Raw genomic sequence first — 23,808 nt, 5'->3', positions numbered from 1 at the left:
CTTCCAATCAGCAACTGACACACCTGCTACCCATCTGCTGCTGCTTACCTGCTTTCCATCCATAATCAACACCTGACAGTATAGCTACCCGGCTCTTCTCACCAGTCTTTGCCAGATCGTTCATTCACCTTAGTGGTATTACGCCTTGGCTCCTGATTACCTTCCTAGAGATTTCTCTGTATGATAGACTAACCCCAGACTAACCCTTTGACTCCCTGTGCCCAGGTTCGCTCGTTTTACCTGCATCCAAGATTTCTCAAGAATCAGTGAGCCTACAGTGTCCAAGGCAACAAGAAGATAGCAGGAGAGGCAGTCACACATTTGCCTCATTAACAATGAGAGAATTCACTGCACTAATTTTAGGCTACTGCTACCAGGAGGGGGAAGTGAGGTACACAAAACTCTATTAAATATGAAACGCAGCTGTAAATGCACTCAAATAGAGAGAAGAAGAACTGTAATCAGCTAATTGCTAACTGTGAGCTAGATAAGGTTATACAGTAATATTAAAATGAAACCACAGACATATTGAACAGTTCATGGTCCAACTCTGTCTCCTAGAAATTAAATTAGGCCTATATACTAGTAATTTGTTTTCCTAATTACTTTGTGGTGAGAAACATCGCTGCCTGAATTATGTTCCCAAACAACATTGTTTTGAATGACTGAATGAGTTAGAAATGAGTTAGCCAGAAAGTTGCAGGAAGATGGTTGGGGTGGATGGTGAGCGCAGGACTTTGACATCAGAGTTCACATCCTGAGTCCCTCGTGTAGCAGAAAGCACTTAAGGTTAGTGAAAGGTTGTGGTCTTGGTTGTGTCTCGTGCTTTTTCTGACTGTTTCTGTATTAAACCAAGACCACGATCTTTCCCTAACCTTAACCAAGCTGTATGCATAATCATAAAAAAGTTTTATGATTTAGTTGCTTGCTTTAGCTACAAGCGGATATTGTATTGCAACTTTGGTATGAACATTTAGCCACTTGCCAGATAAGTTAATTAACATTTTCTCATTATCCTGGGGAAAGAAAACATAATCCAGGCAACATTATGTACATTACATTATTATGCTAAAATATCAGCTCTTACACACTTTAACTCCAATAGTATTTTTGTGTCAGTATCTTTCTATTAAATCCATCAGATTTCCATTAGATCTCTGTGCCTCAGTGATTTCAATGGTATTGCTCTCTCTAGGTGAATGGTACTTGCTCGCTGGGTAACATTGCACATTGTTTCTGTAGTGTTTGATAGCAGCTCTCAGCTCTCCAAAGCAGTGGCAGTGTAAAGACAGACAATAGATCAAGTCTGGAGTTCAGTAGTAAAGGAGCTAGAACACAGTACATGTAATTCATGTAAAATAACACTTTCATCATACATTTTTTAAATGCCATTTATATAATTGGGAAGTTTTATTTGTTTTGTGCAGTATATCAATACAATTTTAAGGACTATATGAATGGCATCCCCAAAAAAGTACATGAAATGCTGTTTCCTGCATCTATTTTGAACAGTGATTGAAATATTGAATGCTGTGAGGGACCCAACAGAATATTATGGATATAAAACTGTGACTGTATTCTCTAGAAAACATGCCACTTAAAGGTTCCTTCTGTAGAGACAATGAAACACTTTTATACTGACAGTGGCACTACAGCTCTGTTAGAGAGGAGCATTATAAAGACAAGACAGAAGACAAAATCTGGAGATCAATAGTATCTGGCAGAGAGCACAGTCACTGTATGGATTTCATAATTGTTCCTCTACACTACAACATTGATTATGGCACAATAGGGTAACTAAAAAAAACCCCACTGGCACCTCACAGGTTGGAAAAGGAATTTTATCAAATATGATGCTTGTAAAATAATATTACGTGGTGTTTTAACAAAAAATTGTCAAAATAACTATTATTTACTATTGCTTGTCAATACTGCTTTTCATTAGATATAAATTCCATTAGACTTCCGTTAGGTGTATCACTAGATAAACATGGTCCAGTTATTTTTAACCCAGACAACAGCAGCAATGTTATGATGACAAGCTAAAAGCCTGAGGATCAATATTATTTGAGAAAACATGCATATTTTATAACATAGACAAAAATGAGAAGGCAAAAAGGAGAGCTTTTTAAGCAGTGACCAACTGTTTTCAGCCGAGGACCCCAAACCAAGAGTTATGAATGACTTCTGGAATCCGGTTTAAGAAAATACATTTATGATATAAAACATGGCGACGTTAATACTGACACCAGGCCTCAAGTGTGCTCATGAGCAGCATTATGAAGACAAGCTAAAAGATAAAGCTTGACAATCAATACTCTGGCAGGGGGGAGTTCTGCCACCTTACGGATTTCATATCTGATCCTCTCCATTAGAACATAGTTTACAAGATAACTGAGCTGCAATAGCTTCATAAACAGGGCAGTTATTATTGAGAATGATAGTGTACTGTGTGCTGTGCTGTATCTGTGCGTGTCTGGTTCACTGTGAATGAGGCCATTCATCCCTCTCTCTGCCTCCCTCTCCTGTCTGTCTATCGTCCCTCTTTCACAAAACTGCCTCAAGCAGAGAGGAAAAAGGGGCTTCAGTTGTTCTCAGGGAAGGAAAGAAGAAACACAGAGAGAGAGAGAGAGAGAGAGAGAGAGAGAGAGAGAGAGAGTGAGAGTGAGAGAGAGAGAGAGAGAGAGTAGTTCCAAAACCCACAAGGGACTCTGACAGTGACGAGAGAGCACAAGTCTGCCAAGACAGACATTGCAGAAAGAAAGTGGAGGTAGGGGAAGAAAAGCAGAAGAAATTGGATACTGAAGGTGGAGATAAACAAAGAGGCAGAAAGAGAAAGTGAGAAAATGCTGCCCTGCAGGCCAGTGAAGGAAAAGTAAAGACTGGAAATAAGTCCTGAAATGCTCTCACAGCTTTTGTGTGTATGTGTGTGCCTGTGTTGGAGTTGGATCATCTAATGAACGCAATACATACACACACATTCAGGTTCAAACTCACACATGCCTTAAAGGCCATCCAGAATATGTCTTTTTTCTTCTTTTTTTTTGCCAGCCGTGTCTGAATACAGGGCTGAATATGGGGTCAGAGGTAAGGGACAGCAGGAGAAAAGGCTCATGGGTAAAACTGCCACACTCCACTGTCATTTATTTATTCTCTTTGATTACATCTTTCCACTTCTCTGCACCTGTTCATCCTCCCCCCTCCTCTTACCCCGACTTCTCCTTCAGGCCCTGTCCCTCATGCTGCATCAATAAAGCTTCTACGAATAAGAGTACTGATTGGGGAAAATGAGGGCAGGTACCCTAGAGGGGGGCAGCTATCTCTATGGCCTTTGGTGTTGTCGCAGTGAGTGAATATGCTAATAGTTGCTGACACATGACATCCTTCCTTGTGCAGTCAAATAAGAAAAAAAAAGAGGAAATCCTTGACAACCACCCAGCTGTGTGAGGACTCACTTGACTCACTTTTCACTTGAGGATAATTTTAAAAATGATCATTTTTACAGTTGGCTGTGATTATTTAAAATGTGAAATAAACGAGGAAGGTGATGGGAAAGTAATGGCTTCCACATTCTATTGTTCACAAGGGTAAATGTTTAGGATACAAAAGGGATGATGCTGGCTTCGATCCTCACACAAGTTTCCAACTGGCTTACACATTAGTAAGCCAGTTTGCTTACCATTATTAAACCATTATTGGTTTTCCTCTATTGATTGATTAACTGTGCAAGAAAACCAGAGTCTTCAGAGGTGTTTATTGCATGGTGCTGCTACAATAACAGCTTTACTGTTAGATTTTCAATTAACATTTTATTATTTTTCTACAGTTATATACAATGAATTGGTCTCTTGAAAATTACATTTATATACAACAAATTTACAACTGCAAATAGGTTTGAAGTAATGCTGCCCATATTACGTTTTTTATTAACGTAATTAGGAAACATTGTTAATTAACATATCTGGCAAAGTGGAACATGTTGATAGTGAACGTATCAGTAAAATGACACACTGACAATGTCAGTATCCTCTCTTGCAGTACAGTTTCCACTTGTAGCAACTAAAGCATTAATAAACTTATGGTTATGTTTAGGCAGTCACAGCGCTTGATAATGTTTAGGGAAACATTGTGGTCTTTGTTAAATACAGAAAAACTTCACAGTGTCTTGAAACATGACATGACGTGTTCACTTTATTACTTATTACTACTACTATTACCAATATTTCTGTAACCTTAACCAAAGTGCTTTTGATCCGTAAACCTATATATCCGGGCAATGGCGTAATTTCCACTGGGGATAGGGGGGACATTACCCCTCACTTTTCAAAATCTTAGAGTTAGATTTTAGTTAAGATTTAAGATTTAAGTTAAAATTTAAGATTTAAGATTTAAGTTAAAATCTCTTTAAACAGTGTCCTCTGACTGACTGTTCAGTCACCATGTGCAGATGAGAGGAGAGGAAAAAATTATAAAAATGTTGATATGGTCATCCGAGTCGCTTTCAGTTATTACCAATGAGCTCACAGAAATAAACTTAGCGAGCAGCTGTGAGTGAAGCATGAAGTGGTTTTCCTACTTTCTTTTTTGTCCTGGGCTTCGCCTCTCAGGCCACATACAGGCTGCCCTACTTTATTAGCGGAGTTTGTTGGGGCTGTATGCAGCCTGAGAAGAAGACCTGCAGACATTGCTCAGGGCAAAAAAGTACTTTCTTGTCTACGTGTCTTTCGGGATAAAAATGAATAATATTCAATCTAGTATACTTTATATTTAATCATTGACCTTGTGTCTTTTGCTTTGACGATACAATAAATAGTCTTTTAAAAAGACGCTAGAATTGAACATCAGTCAAAGATATGTCAGTGTTCTTTGCAGTAAATATGCACAAACATTATCTATCATAAAGTAGCAAGAATCTATCAAGGAGCCTAAAATATTTTTAATTAGAGTTAGTGTATTAATAATAAATTCATTATTTCCCAGGGTTAAGTAATTATTGATTCATTAATAATAAAAAATATACACACACATACAGTACAGATATTTTTCTTTTTGTCCTTTTTTTTTACTTGACTTGAAGTTATTGTTTATTGTTTATGCGTTTACCTTTTGTATGTTCCCATATGATAGAGGGAACCTGTTAAATGCATGCTGGGAAAGACTCAGCCCTCTCACAACAGGACCAGTGATATTAAAAAGGACAGATGTAGAAATCTACTGTCTTTTATTTTCAGCTTGAGTGCTTAACAAAGTAGAAGTGATATTTTGAAAAAAATAAAGAAGCTAAATACCAAATGGTTGGCAAGAATGTGAAATTGACATTTCATAAATAGCCATTTTTGGATTTCACTCTTAATATTACATTAGTGGCATTTCTCAGCATTATTCAACAGTGAAAACAGCAAGAAAATGGGGAGCGAGGGAATGACATGCAAAAGTGATTTAACATTGATGTTGTTACTGGTACATTCTCAGTCCAGTGAGCCATGGATATGACCAATCAGCACTTCTGTTTCCTTTTCTGTAAAGTTATGAGGAAATGAACACATTTTGGTGACATCTCATTAGTGTCTCAAGTTCATATCTCTTAGCTCAGCACATTACTTGGAACATCAGGTTCGTCTGGCTCAGACAATCACACACACGGTGACAAAGTTGGGCCCGGATGTTGAAGTATTCTAGATAATTCCTGGAATTGGAGCCTACCATAACCTGTGGTGTCCTACAACATACAACAGTGGGCAATTGTCTTGAGCGGCAAGTGAAGCAGTATCTACTGCATGTTAAGCACATATATCTGTCACATTTTCAGACTATTTCAGATAACTAACCACAATCAGAGAATACTTGGACTAAAGCTATAATATAGCACTGAAATACACATTGCTGACACCATTTGCTTGATTGGCATAGTATTTACAAAAACTGCCTTCAAAATGTACTCATTTTATAAATCGAGATGTAAAACTAAACATAAATACGTCTCTAAACTCTAAAGTAGAAATCAGGAGTTTGATACTGTATACCAGAACAGCACTTGACCACAGCCTAATCATCTGTTGCCTTTTAAGCACATTTAAATCAAAACAGATAAGACAGAGTGTCCCTAATCAGGATCCTTGAATGTTGTATTGGCTGTTAAGCTGATGATGGCTGCCATACACATTTTAATGAAATTATTATGGAATGCAATATGCAGTTTGGTCCATGACAACCAGAAAACCGATGTGTCACCATGGCAAAGGATAATTTTTGCTAAACTTTCAGCAATAAGCATTCCAACTTTCTGAATCTCATGCCCTTTAAGGAATGAAACAATGCTTGTTATCATGGCAACATTATTAAAAAATGTCCCTAGGACCTGTGTTCACTAAGGCGTGTTATAAATCTTGTAATACTGAACCTGGCAACGAGAGTCTCACGGCAAAACTGGCTCAAAGCATATCTGTTCACAGCATGGTACGCCAGTAAAACAGGCATTCACACATGCTCGCACACACAGATACACACACACATTTGGAGCGCCATATACGATATTGACAATGTGCTGCGGAAACTTTGCTGCGCCAATCAGGTCAGAGATAAAAGATAGAGGGAGAAAGAGAGAGGCAGGAAAAAAATTACAGAGAAAGAGAGCAGGAAACTACATATAACCTGTCATAGTGCCGTGCTGTGTACCCATAGGACACAATCCTTTAAACAGGGCTAATCTGTGTGTGCATGTATGGTTTTGATATCAGCCGTGCGTGTGTGTGTGTGTGTGTGTGTGAGAGAGAGAGAGAGAGAGATGTGACAGTGAGCCTTTTTACTCCAGTCATCTTTAAGCACTACTAACAGTAGCTAAAACCCTGCGGGCCTGTCCGGTACAAACACAGTCATTTATCACACACACACACACACACACACACACACACGCACGGCTGATATCAAAACCATTCATCACAGCAGACCAGCAGACAGGGGGAGAAGGAGGAAAGGAGAAGAAAGTGAAGAGGAGAGAAGAAACTCACTCCCTATGCTAGACTTATACTGTATGTAAGCACAGTGCTTCATCTCCCTCTGTGGGAGCGACCACACAGAGAATCCTGCAAAACCACAGATTTCCTATGGTATGGCGCACTTGGCATGCACTCCTCTCTTGTGATGTGCTTTTTTATTTTCCTTGCGGTTCCGTAGCCATGCATAAACCTTCAAATATTCTCAGCTTGTCAATTTCACACACGGCACGGCCCGACAGCCCCAGGTGCATGGAGCCATTTTTTCCGACATGGTTTATGTATAGGCACTTTGAAGTGGATACTTCTGTTGTGACACGTCTCAGTGTGATTGCTCCTTAAGAGTGCCGAAACACGATGAGTGTTTTGTACTGCAATCGTACAGAGAACTAACTAGGGCATAAGTAGATGCATTATTACAGAAGTGTGCATGCATCAAATGGTCTCTTTATTCTTCATGTTGTTTCATAAAGCACAGTTCTTCAATCTCATATGTATCAAATTTTCCCCCCACATTATAAACTGATGAATATATTGCATAAATATGGAATAGGAAGTTCTTTGAAACAACCAACAAGCGATCCAAATTAAACGAACAAATACATTATTTGTAACTGCCCTTCAGAGCGACACACAGGAGGAGCGTTTTGTGATCTGATGTGCCTATCGGCAGGACGACATCTTTTTTCTGTGCCTTTTAAAACTGTTATATATTACTGTTGGAAAAATCAATCTATTATATTATCTGAGAACATTTCGCTAGGTTTAGGATGGTTTGGGGTAAAATGACGACTTTGTTAAGGACATTTTCCCTTTGGGGCCTTTGTGGCTCTATAACAATGTCACCTGACTTCCTCCTTTGCTCCCAATGGACATGAGTTATAATTCCTTCAGGCGCTAAAGGGCTTAGTCACTTGAATGTAAACAAATGTTGTTTTCTGAAATGACTGATGCTGTCATTATTCTTGGTAGGACAGTCTCAAAAAGTCAGCTGCAAATTAAGCCAAATTCGACTTTGAATGCAACAGTGAGGATTTGGATTAGTGTCCTAGGTAGCGCTGCATCTGGTGTGCTCTCCAGGGAAAAACAATAGCTGCGTTTTACACTCTTAACAGCAAGTCAAAGAAGTAACTCAAAGACAATAAATGTTACTAAGTCTGATTTCCAGTATTGGCTGGGAAATTGTAAGATCACAAAGTGGTCCATCTTATCACAAAAGTTTTTCTTGCAGTGCCAAAGAACAAAGTAGTGACTACTGGTGCATAATGTTGCAGGCAGTGCGACGGGGATACATTTGTGTAACCTTCTCCTATAGTGCAACTACTGTTGCTGTAAAAAATGCAAAATGTCTCTCTTTCTCTATCACTTTCATTTTATCATTGACCTTGTCTCTTCTGCTTTGATGATAAAATGTATGGGTATACAACGGCCAGAAATAAGAGAACGAGAGAGAAAGATATATATATATATTGAGTGAGAATTGAGTGTGAATGTGGTTTCTTAGGTGACCAAAGAGATGAGACAGAAAGAAGCATATTCCAGCCAAAACAACAGTGTGTTTGTGTGTGTGTGTGTGTGTGTGTGTGTGTGTGTTGTATGTCAAGCCAAACTTGAAGGAATGTCCTAAAAAGTAATACAAATATGTTCTCATTTTCATGTACATGTGTGTCTGGCACACACACGTGTTTTTTTTAGTGTATGCTCTTCCAGCTGAGTAGGTCCATAGTGATTGAGTGTGCACAGAACAGTAATTTAACAGAGGAAAGGAAATGGCATCTCACCACCCATTTCTCCTGCTGTCTCACTCCTCACCTCGCTATTTCTCATTCTTCCTTCAGTCCATCCATCTCGCTCTCCTACTTGTCTCCTCTGTCTGCTCCTCTATACTCCACCATTAAATTGAATTTGACATGTTTTGATATGATTTGGTCAATTCAATTCAATTCAAGTCAAGTTCACTGGCTCATCTTATCAGAACACAATACATGCTCAGGCAGCTGTGGCTCTGGAGGTAGCGCCAATTGTCCATTGATTGTATGATCGTTGGTTCGAATCCCGGCTCCACATGTCAAAGTGCCCTGGAGCAAGACACGGAACCTCAAATTGCTTCTGATGGCCAGGTGCTGCTCGGCATGCCATCCATGTGTGAATAAGAGGAAAACTGTAAATTGCTTTGCCTGCTAAGGAAGAAAGTATGGGCAGTCTGTTTTACCATTTACACCAGGATATAGACAATGTGTTGTAAAATGGCCTCTAGATTACTTGAATCAAAAGGTCTGAAAGTAAAATCAGTGGCAGGGTTTGTTTAAAGTATTCAACAAAGACTGATCATTTTATAGAAACTGAAGTATGTGATGCTATCCCAGTCAAATCTTAAAGATGAGTTCCAGCACTATTTGATAAAAAAGCATAATGGTACACTACACTACACTACCGTCTGTCTCTATAAAATGTTCAGATGTACAGTAGCTTACAGACTGCTTTAATTTACAGTAGATAAAGTAAAAGAGGATGCCACACTACTATCTTACATGGATATTGTGTGAGTTTAATGGTGAATGCATAAGTGGATAATCTGGCAAAAACAAAAGGCAAGATAAATCCTGTTAAGTATTTTATTCTAAACGATAAGTGAATAAAAATCTTCAAAGTCTCAGTCATGATGTATATAAGTTTTAAAAGCTTTTATTTTATATCACTATCTGTGTATTTTAGAGGATTCCCTCCCTCAGCCAATACCACCTGGCTTATTATATGAATAAAAAAGTTTAAGTTAAATAGACATATTTTTGAATTAAGTTCACTTTTTAGCACTTTTATAACATTATTTTAGTGCAATCAAAGAAACTCAACTTCAGTTTAATTGGTAGAACCTAGTATTCACAATAAAGAAGAGTAGAGGGAGGAGTTGTGTGTTTTTGCGCTGTTCTGTCTGCATTTCAGCCACAGATATCTGCATGTACACAGTCAAGCTGTTTGTGCTGAAGCCTCCTTCGCTGGCCTCTTCAACTCCTTGTTTGTAATGAAAAAGATGCTTGCTTTTTAAAGTGCCAAGAGCTGAGCATATTTTTACTCAATGTGGCAGTGTGATTAAAGTTAAAAACCAATTTTACCCAAAGAGCTGTGTGCTTCCAGTAGACTCATGTAGTCTCATAGCAACAGTAGGACCCATAACAACTTTCCCCAAGCATCTGCTGAGTGTCGCTGCTAGCTAGTGCCTCCTATCTCTCTTAGAATGAGCAAAGATAGCTATTTAATTAGGAGCACCAAATCTTATTTGTTTTGTATTTATTCCAATTCAGTGATATGCCTCCTGCTCCTACAGACATTAAATCTCTGGAGCATCATTCCACAGCTGACCCTGCAGTCTCTGACTTGCTGATGAAGGTGAAGATAGCATGTCGGTACAGGGATCAGTAAAGTATTACAAGCTTGTATATATTTGGATCTATTCTACATGAACAGGTTTCTGTGTGATTTCCTGCCCAAATTTATGAGACAACAATATAAGCCCCTATAAATTTTATCAATTTAATAGCACAATGTTTCAGTACAAAGTCTTACTTGACTTTTTTTTTACTGAATTCAATTATGAATTATGAATTCAATTATATACAGTATCTAATACAATTTGGACATTAGCTGCATATACTGTACAGTGTAAGCACCAACTGAGGGGGGTAACACTTTGCACAAGTGCAAAGTTGACTCACCAACTATAGTATGGTTAAAAAAATTAAATAAATTTAATACTTTTACAACCACTGGGACAAAGGCAGACATTATCTGGACTTGTTGGTTTATTGTAGGATTGGCTACACAGATTTTGTACCTCCCTCTGTATAACAAAATTATGATTGAGGTACTGTACAACCAGCCATACTGTATGGTTTACATTGAAATCAAAAGCCACAAAAAAGTACATACGAAATGATCACATGTACACTTGCAGTAATTGTGAGGACAATTTGGCAACCATTGTGGGTGCAGTCATATTGTGTAATGTACCAGCAGGTTGAACAGTATTCAAAGACCATTTTCACATGTGACTGTGAAACGTACAACCACATGTCAAAAATTGGGACTGTCCTCTGAAAACTAACCACCAGACTGTGGCTACTGTTTGTGTGTCTGCTGAGCTCCCAGCCTGGGCAAACACAGATTGTCTTAGACAGAAGGTTTGGGAATCCAAAACCAACACATTAATCATTAAAGAAAACTTGTGAACAAACTTGTCTGGTAATGACATGTTGCTTCCATTGCTAATGTAGTTGTCAAGGACTAAAATGAGCCCCCGACATGGGGGAATAATTCGAGGCTAGTTGGTTTAAAAAAAAAAAAAAAACGTTGATTAGCTCGACAGATGAAGCTAATTAGCAAACACTGATTAATCTTGCAAAATCTGCCGAATAATAGAGGTGGCTAGTTGATAGGCAAGGCCAGGCATCTATATTTATATAGCACATTTCAAACACAGAGGCAATTCAATGTGCTTTACATAAGCAAAATAAATAATAAATTGCCTGCCTGTAATAAGATTACAGGTTGATTCTACCAGTACATTTTGGTGATAGCAATGTGGAACTCCAATCCATAGAGACTATTATGTATTATCTAGGTAAGCTGCATGTACTATGGCAATGATCTTACAGATATAAGTATTGTTTTATTTGTGCGTTTTATCTGCATTGTTATTGATGTTATTGTGTTCTACATTGTGCTCCACAACTGAATGTGAATGTGGCTAGACCATGAGTGATGTTGCATGTATGACTGGTGACGTTCTCCCCAGTGTGTTTACCTAGATTGGCCTGTCACAGTGCTGATGGTATCCCTGTTACTATCAATCCAAATGCTGATCAAGGTAATATTTGCTCTTCACAGATATCTGCCAATCCTAGGTCCTTACGATATGTTAGAAAGATAGGGTTTAGATTACTGGTTTAAAAATATGTTTGATACCTCAAAATTAGAGCCTTCAATTTACTTTAAAAGGAAAATAGCAGACCATTGGTGGTAAATATTGTTGTGACATTTGATCTGTTTACCAAACATTGTGATTGCCTTGATTTTTAATCGGTATGCACCTACACAAACACACTGATTGATTAATACGTAGCATGATGTAATCAGCAATATCCTCGATTAAAAGTGTCAGAAGCAACTAGCCAGACGTGTCTGTTGCTGAATTTATCTCCTGGAATTTTTTAGACCATTTGGCTTACAAGGCTCAGCAAAGCACATCTGAATAACAAAAAGTAAAATGAGAGAAGGGGAGATGAAAAGTATGAGGTAGTGAGTAAGAGAACGGGATCTTTCCCTCTCTTTGTTCCTGTGAGAGTCCACATTTCTAACTACACTTTGAGTCCCCTTGGGAGTCCAAACACAGACACACTGCAGGGTAGCAGCACAGTGAACAGTACTTGTCCTCAAGCAAAAAGTCCACCTTTGCTGATGAAAGCTAAACAGACACATACACACACACACACACTGTCTTATTCACCATCACTGTATGCTCATAAATTTCCCTCTTCCCTCAGGACAGTCCACCTTAACCTTAGATGAACTTACTACACTTCACAGCGTCAATGATATATGTTGTGCAAACACACACACAAAAATCAAGATTAAAAAAACATAAAGTCTCTTGAGACTTGACCACACATGGTCATGGTTGAGAGAGTTACATCCTGTCTAAGCATGAAGGACAAACCTAACTTTTTAGTTTCTTGCAGAAACCTTTTGAAAATTTGCACTGTTAAAATTATTGGGTTGCCCACATAAGCATTTAAACTGACCTCTAACACATAACTGCAAACGTAATCTATTTTGCACGTTGTCCTTGGTTTACGAATGCAGTTTTATGTTGCCCTTTCTCAGTGAAGGGATAATGAATTGGCTCCAAAAGTCTTACGTCCCTAAAGGTTGCTGCATGCTCTTCAACCCCGCTTTCCTTTACAAAATATCTCAATTTACATTTTAGCCTTTTGCTGAGGCTTTCATCTGGAGAATTACAATGAGTGAGCAGGTAGAGTTTCAATATGATGGTCAACCACTTCAGCAACAAGAGACGAGGAAACTAAGGTTGTTATTAGAGAACAATCTGTCAAAATGCTTGGGTAACTCTAGCGAATGAACCATGCAAAACATGTTTAAATGTCAAAGTAAACCCAATTGGGGTAGTGGCAAATTTTATGAAACAGGACTGTGACCAGAGGATGGCTGGTACAAATGTGGTTAGAGGAAAGCAATGAGTAGTGCTCAAACTTCTCTCATTAACCACTGTTGAGGTTCCCTTGAAGAAGGCACTCAATATCTATTGCTCCAGTTGAGCTGTTCAGTGGCCAGTGAAAAAAGATGGAGAAGGTTGTACAAAGACACCTTCAATGAATGAATAAGTGGGACCAAAATATTGAAAATATGGGCATTGCTAGAAAAAAAATGTGTAAACATGTACTAATGCAAGGATCTGCAGTTTAGTGTGCACTACTTCCCTCAGAATCAAAGGCTCAACTCTGGCTTTGTACCACACTATAGAACAGAGAGCTGAACCCCAGCCCCCTGTTCAAGCTACCCACTGTTCCACCTTTATGTATTTTTTAATGGGGGGTTTCTTGAGCTAATGATAAATGAGTATCTGTTTCTGTGCTGGGTGGTAAAAATCTGCTCACCGTGTCATTTTTACCAAAATTGAAAACAAATATTTTGTTGGTATTCCATGGCTACAGGCCCCCTGAGGTTTTGATGGTGGCCATGGCTACAACTTTTAAAAATACCTTGAGAACTGACTGCTAGTGTAACATAAGCTCACAAGAGGGTCGAAACTATGAGCTCATGGAAATCAAAATCAAAGTTCAACTTTCTCTCACGAACATATGCACTTTATAAAATTTCAGGCAAAGTCAACTATCATTTATAGTAAAAAATAAAGACATACTCTATGAGCTGTTGACAAAGTGGATATGAACAAATACAGATGAGGAAAAAAATAACACTGAACAGCAGTGATGAATATAGTACATAGTCTAGAAGCAGCTCATCCAGAGTGCATGAACTTAAATGGACTGCATTTACTGTATATAACACTTTTCTACCTTGACTGACAAATCACTTTATAATTTTGTCTCTCACACACCCATTTACACACACTGGCCTGCCTTTTCAGTGTCTTGCTCAAAGACACTTCGACACATGGACAGGAGGAATCGAGGATCGATCTGCCAACTCTGGGATTAATGGACAAACCGCTCTACCTTCTGAGCCACAGATGCCCTTAAAGTGAGTTTTGCCAGCAATAGATAAACCATGAGCTGAAGCCCTGAATATTCTTGCAGTTTTTAAATGACCATAGTTATGACAACCAGAATGCTGTCGAGTGACCAAATGCACATGTACATGCTAGGGCAGCAAGATGTATAAACACACTGCAGCTATTGTGCAGGTTTTATGTGTGCAGTTTGAGTCGCAATACACAGCTGTGGACACGGCCTTCTCTTTTGAAATTTTCTTCACACTGTGTTTTTCAGTGATTTATTTTTTTCTTGGGTATGGAATCTAATGCTAATGCGGATTTGCCCAATGAATACAATGAAAAAAGTTTATCAGAAACGCACAGCACCAGAATGTCCTAGTTAGAAAGCTGTCTGAAACAGATTTCTCCTTGACAGAGAAAATAAATGTTAAGCAAATTTCTTTTTTTCAGTTTAGACATTGCAGCAGTTGATATTGCAGTTTTTAATTAGTAGTACAGCCACAGCAATGTGTTCGCATGTGAAACGAACACATAAAAGTCCAAGCAAAGACATAAATACGTGCAGTTTAACCCTGTGAGTTCAGTAAACATGATCAATTTACAAGTAATTAGCTTGGGATCTTGGGCCAAACCATTTACAGGGACTAGTGGAAGAATGATGTATGTCAGCAGAATGCTTCTCACTATTTACCACATCTGTTGAACAAAGGCTTTGCCATTATTAGCCTGGTTTACACAGCTATGGGGGTACTCCTTATCTATACATAACAAATCATACTCAAACCAGCATTAACAACTTTCTTTTTGCATTTTGGGATACAGTACTCATATCTTTTTGCATCAGGATTAAATTAATTAATTTATTATTTCTGCCAGATAAACAGCATTTCTATGTTGGACTGTCTTAGGTCAGCCAAGTTTCCTTGTAGCACGAATCATGCTATGTATACACAGCACTGGGCTAATACACAGTACACATATCATCACACATGTGCAGATAAACATTCAGAGCCTTATCTGCACATCAAGCCCCCATAGCTCTATTTGATAATGACTAATTCTCGCTCTTTCTCGAGGCTAAGCTGTTTACATGCAGATAACCACAAATAAACTGGGCAGATAATTGCACACACAAAATGAAATATGAAGACAAATGTGCAAAGACATGCAGGATATGAATAACGGCCCTGATGGATGGTTGGATGAGCACAAATGCAGGAACACATACACAAATTCAGCGAATACTGTAGTTTGCCGCCTATAATCTGCCTGAGAGAAAATATCCCTTCTTGTTCCGATTAATAATGGAAGACTTGTTTCTCAAGCTTTATGTGTAGTTAGTGTCATATATGTCTGTTCTGTATCTCTTTCTCCATCTCTCATTTACTCTCGGTTGGCAGCGTTGTATGTAGCATCCACAGCAGTCTCAAAAAGTCCAGGGAGCTCAGCACGCAGAAGTCATCTCATGAAAAATAGATTTGCTCTATAAAAAGAAGCTACAATCTATACCCTCCAGTCTGTTCAAGTTGTTTCTACAAAAGTGGAAGTGATCTGGAGGAGTACGCGCAGTAATGACATTCAGTATCTCTTATGAGGGGTATTGTTGATTATCCTTTTTTAGAGATCACAGGTCAAGTACATGTGAGATTTTGTCACATCATGCCATTGCCGTGTCTCTTTCTGTCTATAGGTATAGTATGGATAAACCCATGATGAAGTACATGTTAGGATACCTACATAATAAAGAATGCAGAAACAAATGACTCCCCAATATGAAATGGAAGGCTGGTTATTCTGCATATATCATGGTCACAAAAATATGAGTTTCCACAATTTCTGGTCAAATGTTTTGGACTTTGGAAAAAGCAGCGGTTATGAAGCTAAGTTACCTGTTCATTTGTTTACTGGATCAACTACTGTGTCACATTATTGGCACATTGTTACAAAAATTACTTGGCATTTTTTTTTTACTAGTGGTGAAACAGCAGTTAACCCAAGTTAACCTTATTTTGATTCAAACTTATCAACTGTTATTGGTGATAATCGCTACAGTACAGTAGAAAGTAATCATTATAAGAACTACAATATATTACAACACAACGTTAAGTAATTAAATAAAACAATTAGTATTTTCAGTACATTAGTACGAGTCATTTTACATAACATGTAGATGTAATTAAAGCAATTAGCAATTTAACAACATGAAATTTTATGTACTGCATTTGTATGTGTTGGAATGTACATGGGGGGCTACCAAAGAGAAAACACTTTTTGCTTGGATTTCTCTTAGCTTTACAAAGAGTGACGCAAATACTACTATGAAATAAAACTGTGTGAATATGTTAAATCAATATATTAATTAAGCAATATTACACTCGAGGGTGTACTTTAATGTCATTACTGGCACGACAGTGATGTGATCAGAATAGGTCGTAAGCATAAAAGCACACCCTCTTTGTAATATTGCTTAAGTCATTCCATCTAGTTGAACCAAGGAATAGTTCTGCAGTGCAATAAACAGTTGTCATGGCAATAATGAACCCAACAATGTTTTTATTAGTCACATCCTAATAAGTGGTTTAGAAACTTAGGTAAGCTGGAGTTCTTGACAATGTGGCTGAAGCTTGTGTTCCATATGGCCCTGTAGAGATGCTGTGTGTCATAAGTAGGCTACTATCCATGGTGCTGATCCTATGATCATCACATTGACTAAAGCCATCAACCTCATCCTATTCACCTGTGAGCATTAAATTACTAGAGACCACATCAGCGAATGTAAGGGAAAGTCTCTCTTTATAAGTCTATATCTATATATATTGAGTTTAAAGTAACAGTACTTAAATCAGTTATCCTGATTAAACACTTCAAGGCATGCTGAGTCTACACTTTGGTCCTCATCTTTAGCCACACAGTGTCCCTCCAGCGTTATCATAGCCATAGGTATGACGGCAAAAACTCATTCATTATTAATATGAAAACATATACATTTACATTCTATGTCACAAGAGGGACATTAAAATATGATCTGATACAGATTAAAAATTAAAAATAAAGCTCAATGGACACCTGCAGCTGTTATCTTTCTACATTTACTACTATCTACTTACTATAATATAAACAGTAATTATTCTTCATTTCCAAATTCAGTCTTGTACAGTCTTGTGGAGGTCAAAACTCTAACAACACTTGTAGTATAAGAAACAACTTTAATGTTAGACCAATGTGTTTCGGCTTGTGGCCTTCATCAGGGTCATCATGGAACACATTAGAAACAACATTTAAATAGGGATCTCTTTAGAATTTTTCCCTTCTCCATGCACCTTGGAAGTAGGCAAAGTTGTGTCAGAAACCCCTACTCTGCTTTACAATCCTGTGGCCATGTACAACAGAAACTTAGCCTCTCTCTCACTCACTTTCCCTCTGCAGATCTAATCTCCCTCTCTCCTTCTCCCCAGACGACTACTCTGACGACATTACCTTCCCATATGGAGAATATTACTCTAGTATGCCATCTGTACAATCATTCTATCATCCCCTCGAGTATGTGACCATTTGTGTGTGTGTGTGTGTATGTGTGTGTGAGGAATATAGCCTGTGGGAGAACGAGCGAAAAGAGAGTAGGACACATGTGTGTGCATGTCTATAGTCGTGTGAATGAGTGAGATGGAGAGAGAGAGTGTAAACGCATGTGCATTGGTTCTAATGATTTACAGTCTGTATAACACTGGCATGATAAGACACAGTGTCATAATCATTGTCATAGTTGATGCTATTTGTCTGTGGCGGTAGTTTCGTGACTATGTCACTGTCTTCACAAATGCAATTATCACTTACTTTAATGTATACATTACAGACAATGAAGCTGTATGTTCTACAACATCAAACAGACAGCAATATGTGTTATATTTCACAGCAGGTAGAGCCTCTATCTCCTTGCTTTTCACCAAGGCGATAGATGTGATTAGATAAAAATGGCATACACAAATAGAGAGCTGTGCATGTGTATGTACAGCTCTGTATTTGTGGATGCCAAACTGTATCCCTTTAGTGAGAGTTTCTTTTCTCTTCATTTCTTTCCCCCTCCCTCTCTCACCTACTCCACCAAACACATTCCTGACCCAAATCTTTCCTTTCTAGTCTTACCTACTGCCTTACAAACACCAAAACCTGAGGTAATATTCCTCTTCTCTCTGTCTCTCAGTATGTTTTACCACAAGTAGAGACAAAGAGATAAAGAAAGAAAGATTCACAGAGTTGGCACAGCGGTGCTGTGAGCCAGATGCTAATGTCGGTATGCTGCCAGGCACACAATGATAATGCTAACATGCTTATGTTTCGCAGGTATAATGTTTACAATATTCATCATTTTAGTTTTGTGTTAGCATGCTAATATTTGCTAATTAGCACTAAACATGAAGTACAGCTGAGGCTGATGGTCAATAGTTTTGCAGGGATTTGGTTGTGAAGGGAAGTTTTGAACAAATAAAATTTTTTATTTGATGATGGTGCTAGATGACCACCAAAGTTATCACGATTCATCCTCACAGTCGCAATCCATCTCATAGTTGTCCAGACGTTTCTCTCAAAACTCATGCTGGTGCTGGAGGTAAAGTATGGGGAGTTCACTAAAGTCACTAGGCTACATCGTCCGGGAACCACGAATGTCTGGACAAAATTTTGTGCCAATCCATCTGGTTGATGTTGAGAGAATTTAATGGAAAAGTGAACACTTTGACCTGCTGGTGGTGCTAGATGAAAAGTCAGGCATCAGTCTGGACCAAAGTGGTATACCAACTGATATTGCCAGCCAGCCGGACAGAGAGACAGACAGACAGACAGAAAGAAAGACTGCAGATCTTAATTTATCAGTTGACATTTACCCATGGGAGTTACTAACTCTACTTTTACAACTATTGCAATCAAAGGTTTCAGAGTGGAGTGTTTCCCTCCAGCTGCTCAGTCAACAGGCAATAATAGCTGCTAATGAACAGTATTTAGCTACTTGAATTAAAATGCAATATGTACCGCAGATAGATGGATCAATGGACACATAAAAGGCTATAAATAGAAAGAATTAGATACAAATATATCTTTTAATGATAATCTAGGTACTTACAGAGACAGTCTAGACACTGCTAGATAAATGAGGAATGGACATTGAGCAGTGCCCTCTACCTTGAGAAAATTAGAGAGGAAAAAAACAACAAAAATAAAAAAAAAGAACAGCAGTGGGATCCTCCAGGCAGTTGGTGATCCCATTTAGTAAGCACCCTCTGGTGACTCCTCCAAATACAAGGGCCCCAGATGGGAAGGCTTTGACCTTGTTTTGAACTTTTTATGCACTGCCAAGAGGTAATGTGGTTGCTCATCTAGTTTACATTACTCAACTCAGTGCCTCTCTAAATGGAGCAATGATTGAGAATGTGTTACTGTGATTATCACACACAGTTTTACAGGTATATGTTTTTATAATATGGGGGTCATTCTTAAGTAAGTGGGAGCATACTACACTTTCATGAATTTCATCTGAATTAGTCTCCAATCAAGTTTTATTGTCTGGGTGCTGTTTTGATGGGCTTTACAATGAGAGGAAACATAGTGGATTGTCAGTTAAATAATGAAGAGCTGTAGTGGCCTTGAGTTTTAACGCTGCCAATGCCACAGCCTGAGGAGAAATATTTCTAATAATATGGGATATGATTTTAGTGAGGGTCAAAGGATCTGTCAAAATATGGTGATCTTTAATTACAGCTTGTCCTTTTGCCTCAAATTCATCTTAAATCTTTCATAGATAGGTCAGCAGAAAAAAATAAACTTTAGTTCATGGTTCCTGGGTTTACGATAGCTTTTAGGATCACAATGCACGGAGTAAAAATATTGCACCCACGACTACCTGTGAGCAACCAAATCATAAACAGGGTGACCATAACCAATGGCGGAAGATGTATTCAGATGCTCTATTTAGGTACCACTGTAAAAATACTGCATCTTGCATTCAAAATATTACTTAAAGGTTCAGTGTATAAGATTTAGGGGGCTGTATTGGCAGAAATGGAATATAATATTCATACATATGTTTTCAGCAGCGTATAATCATCTCAAAATAAGAATCGCTGTGTTTTCCTTACCTTAGAATAAGCACTTTATACCTACAGAGGGAGCGGGTCCCCTTCCACGGAATCTGCCATATTGCACCACCATGTTTCTACAGAAGCCCAAGACAAGACAAACCAAACACTGTCTCTAGAAAGGGCTGTTCGCATTTTTAACGAGTTTCACGGCAACCATAGTTTCTCCTACACGCTTGAAAGGGGAGGGTGATGCGAGCGGTATTCAAATGTTTGCAAACTGCAATTTTTTTGCTAGATGTCACTAAATCCTAAACACTGCTCCTTTAAGAAAAAGCAAGTAAAAGACTTATCAGAAAAATTTACTTACAGTATCAACAGTTAAAGTACTCTTTATTCAGAGTCGACCCCGTCAGTGTTTTTATACATTAGTGATTTGATACTACTGATACACTAAAAAATCAGCAGCATTTAAATGTTGTAGCTGGTCAAGGTTGAGTAAATTCTAACTATTTGTTATACTGTTTGGTAATTTAATCAATATGCATCATTTACAAAGTGATAATATATTTTGTATATAAAAACTTAAAGTCCCTGCACACCCATTGTCAATCCACATAGGTATTTTCACTTATGTTACCTAATTAGAGCTCTTCTCAGGACTGTATGGGTGTGTTCAAACTGCACTTGATTGATAGCTCTCTCACCCTTCCTTTAATTTTGTTGCATCTTTTAGGGTGGGGCAACTTACCTTATTAGCACATATTAGTACACATCACATAATTCCCAACATAGCACCACCCAACTTACAGCTGACTAGAGGTCTAATCAACCAGAGTAATTGAAAACACCCGTGTGCCTTTAATTTGTTGTAAGTAACAAGTAACAACAGCTGTCAAGTAGATGTAGTGGAGTAAAATGTACAATATTTTGCTCTGAAATGTAGTGAAGTAGAAGTATAAAGTAGCAAAACATGAAAATACTTACGGAAAATACAAGTCACTCAAAATTGTTCTTGAGTAAATGTACTTACATTCCAACACTGACCATAAAAGGAGAATAGTAATCCAGTGAAGACAAAAAGAGGACTGGACACAGTGGCTAAAGCTAGGTTTACGCTCAACAGTGTCCCTGGCGCAAGGGTGCACAGGCCAAAAATGATCATCGTGTCTTTTGCGCGCAAAGGCTCCGCAAATTGTCGCAGTGCTTGGTTGTGCACCTCTGAATTTCTGTAACTAGCGCATGCACTGCACTTTTCATTTCAACATAGTTGTCTTTGCACCTCTACGACCCTACCTTAAGAAACCACAGGGACAGCCAAATGACTCAATTCGTGGAGCGAGATCGCCACCACACTGGCAAAAGATGAGGCATTTTATTTTCTTTATTTTTTTGGATAATGATGTTCTTCTGGTAACACTCACTGACTTCTTGCTTATTCATAAAATATTTTGTTTGTACGCCCCCTGGCGTTTCCTGCAACGAACAGCACGTTGAGCATAAATGCCTCTGTGCATGCTCAAAGCTCACAAGAATAAACAAAATTTATGAGTTTCAACTGTGAAATAAATCTGTCTGTGCATGAGTTCTATAAATTGTGGCCACTGTGTGGTTTCAGTTAAGAGCATCACATCAACTGATCAATAAGGTGAGGTGACAGTGTTTGCACAGTTTATATACATTTATACAGTATATACTGTATTTATGCAGAAGTGAAAGCCCAATGAGACACATTCTGGAGCATTAAGACATAAGCATATCCAAGCACCACGTGACTTTGCAACTTGCTTCTCAAGTATCAGAAACAGAATCAGAAATACTTTATTGAAGTAATACCTGGCCTTCCATCACTATGAACAGTGTTTTGCTTTGACATGTTTCTGTATGATTAGAGAAGGAAAACTCCTCAGGTACTCCTCCAGCAAATAGTGCCATGTGGAGCTCTGCCTCACTGCTGCCTCAGAAGTAGGAGAGTCAAGAGGCTGAGTGAGGAAGGCTCAGCCAGGAAAAAACCTGCTGGGCGTGAAAAACACTAGTCACAGAAGTGCAGACAATCGCAAACATCCTCCCAGCACACATCGAGACTAGTTTGTAGTTTTAATTATGCTGCAGGGAATTTCTTCATGTTTCTATACTGAAGAAGGCAGACACACAGAGTGCTCAGGGGTAAAAATAGAAGCAAGGGAGTATCCATCCATCACTGTGACTGTCTGAAGGACCAGATCGATTGTGTGTGTGTGCATGCTATTTGATGCACTCCACTACCTCAACAATGAGAGCCAGAATGTGAGTGGGCAAACCCTGATGTGACTTTTGAAACATAGACACACACACACTTGCTCTCTCTCTCTCTCTCTTTCACACACACACACACACACACACACACACACACACACACACACACACACACACACACAGATAAGCACATGAACACACACAGGTAAACCAGTGAGCTTAAGGATATAAATACCAATGCTGTCAGAAAGATATTGACCTCTATAAGGCCAGTAAATACACAAACAAGAACACGTCCAAAGATATAGCAGCCATGTCTCTGTCTAGCATAAAGGTTAGATGACTTGCTTCAACTGTATTGCTGTGTGTGTCTTTGCTCATGTACTCATATGTGCCTGCTCTGCCTGCCTCTTTATGTGTTTCTGCCCCCATGATAATCGCCAGAGTGCATAATTAATTATTTCCTATATTTCCATGAGAGCCTTTCTCTCTCTTCATATAAACCCTGCTCCTGCTCTGATCGGTTTAATAGCTTTTTTGCTTCCTACTCTGTCTCTTCCTATTTGTAAGTGTGATGAATTACCTGCTGCTTACCTTGGAATCTATTACCCTAGCTGAATACCAATGGGCCATTAGGGATGAATTGTTCAAGGCCGACATTGGCTTTGAGGTTTGGGAGAATCTCAATGTTCTCAATGAGCAAACAGGTTTTAACCAATGCAGACCAACATGTACGTGTATGCATGCATGCATGCACATGCACACACACACACACACACACACACACACACACACACACACACACACACACAGATCAGAATCAGAATCAGAAATACTTTATTGAGTATTTCAGGGGTGTGTGGGGAAACTCTTTCATTACAGCTGCTCACTATCACGTCGATGCACACTTGAGAATAGAAGGAATAGAAGTACTAAGCAAATCAAAATATAATACACTATAATACAAGTCAGATAAATTAAGTACAAAGTGGATATAAGTATAAAAGCTAAAATACGTGCCAAGTGGATTTAGAGGTTGATAATTATGTACGGTATAATACAATGTAATAATATAAGTAATAAGTAATAGTGCAATAAGTACTGTACTGTCAAGTTAAGTGTAGCTTATTAAGATGATTATGAGACAGGAGATGCTAGGTTTCTCCAATTAAAGACACAGAGTGGGAATAGTTCAAATTTATTAATACAACGAACAATGAACAAACTGAATCTTTGTGGGGATTTTTTTTGTGGGTTTATT

General features: G+C 38.5%; 1 protein-coding gene across 5 annotated transcripts in view; it reads right to left on the bottom strand.

The window, feature by feature from the left end:
* The window catches only part of gria4a (glutamate receptor, ionotropic, AMPA 4a), a 109,963-nt gene that overhangs the window by 69,941 nt on the left and 16,214 nt on the right, over window positions 1–23,808 (bottom strand). The gene's annotated exons all lie outside the window — the stretch shown is intronic.

The sequence above is a fragment of the Siniperca chuatsi genome, linkage group LG7 (assembly GCF_020085105.1).
Source record: "Siniperca chuatsi isolate FFG_IHB_CAS linkage group LG7, ASM2008510v1, whole genome shotgun sequence".
NCBI classification, from domain to species: Eukaryota; Metazoa; Chordata; class Actinopteri; order Centrarchiformes; family Sinipercidae; genus Siniperca; species Siniperca chuatsi.
Note: the sequence above shows the minus strand (reverse complement) of the source record. Positions and strands in the feature narration are given on the sequence as shown.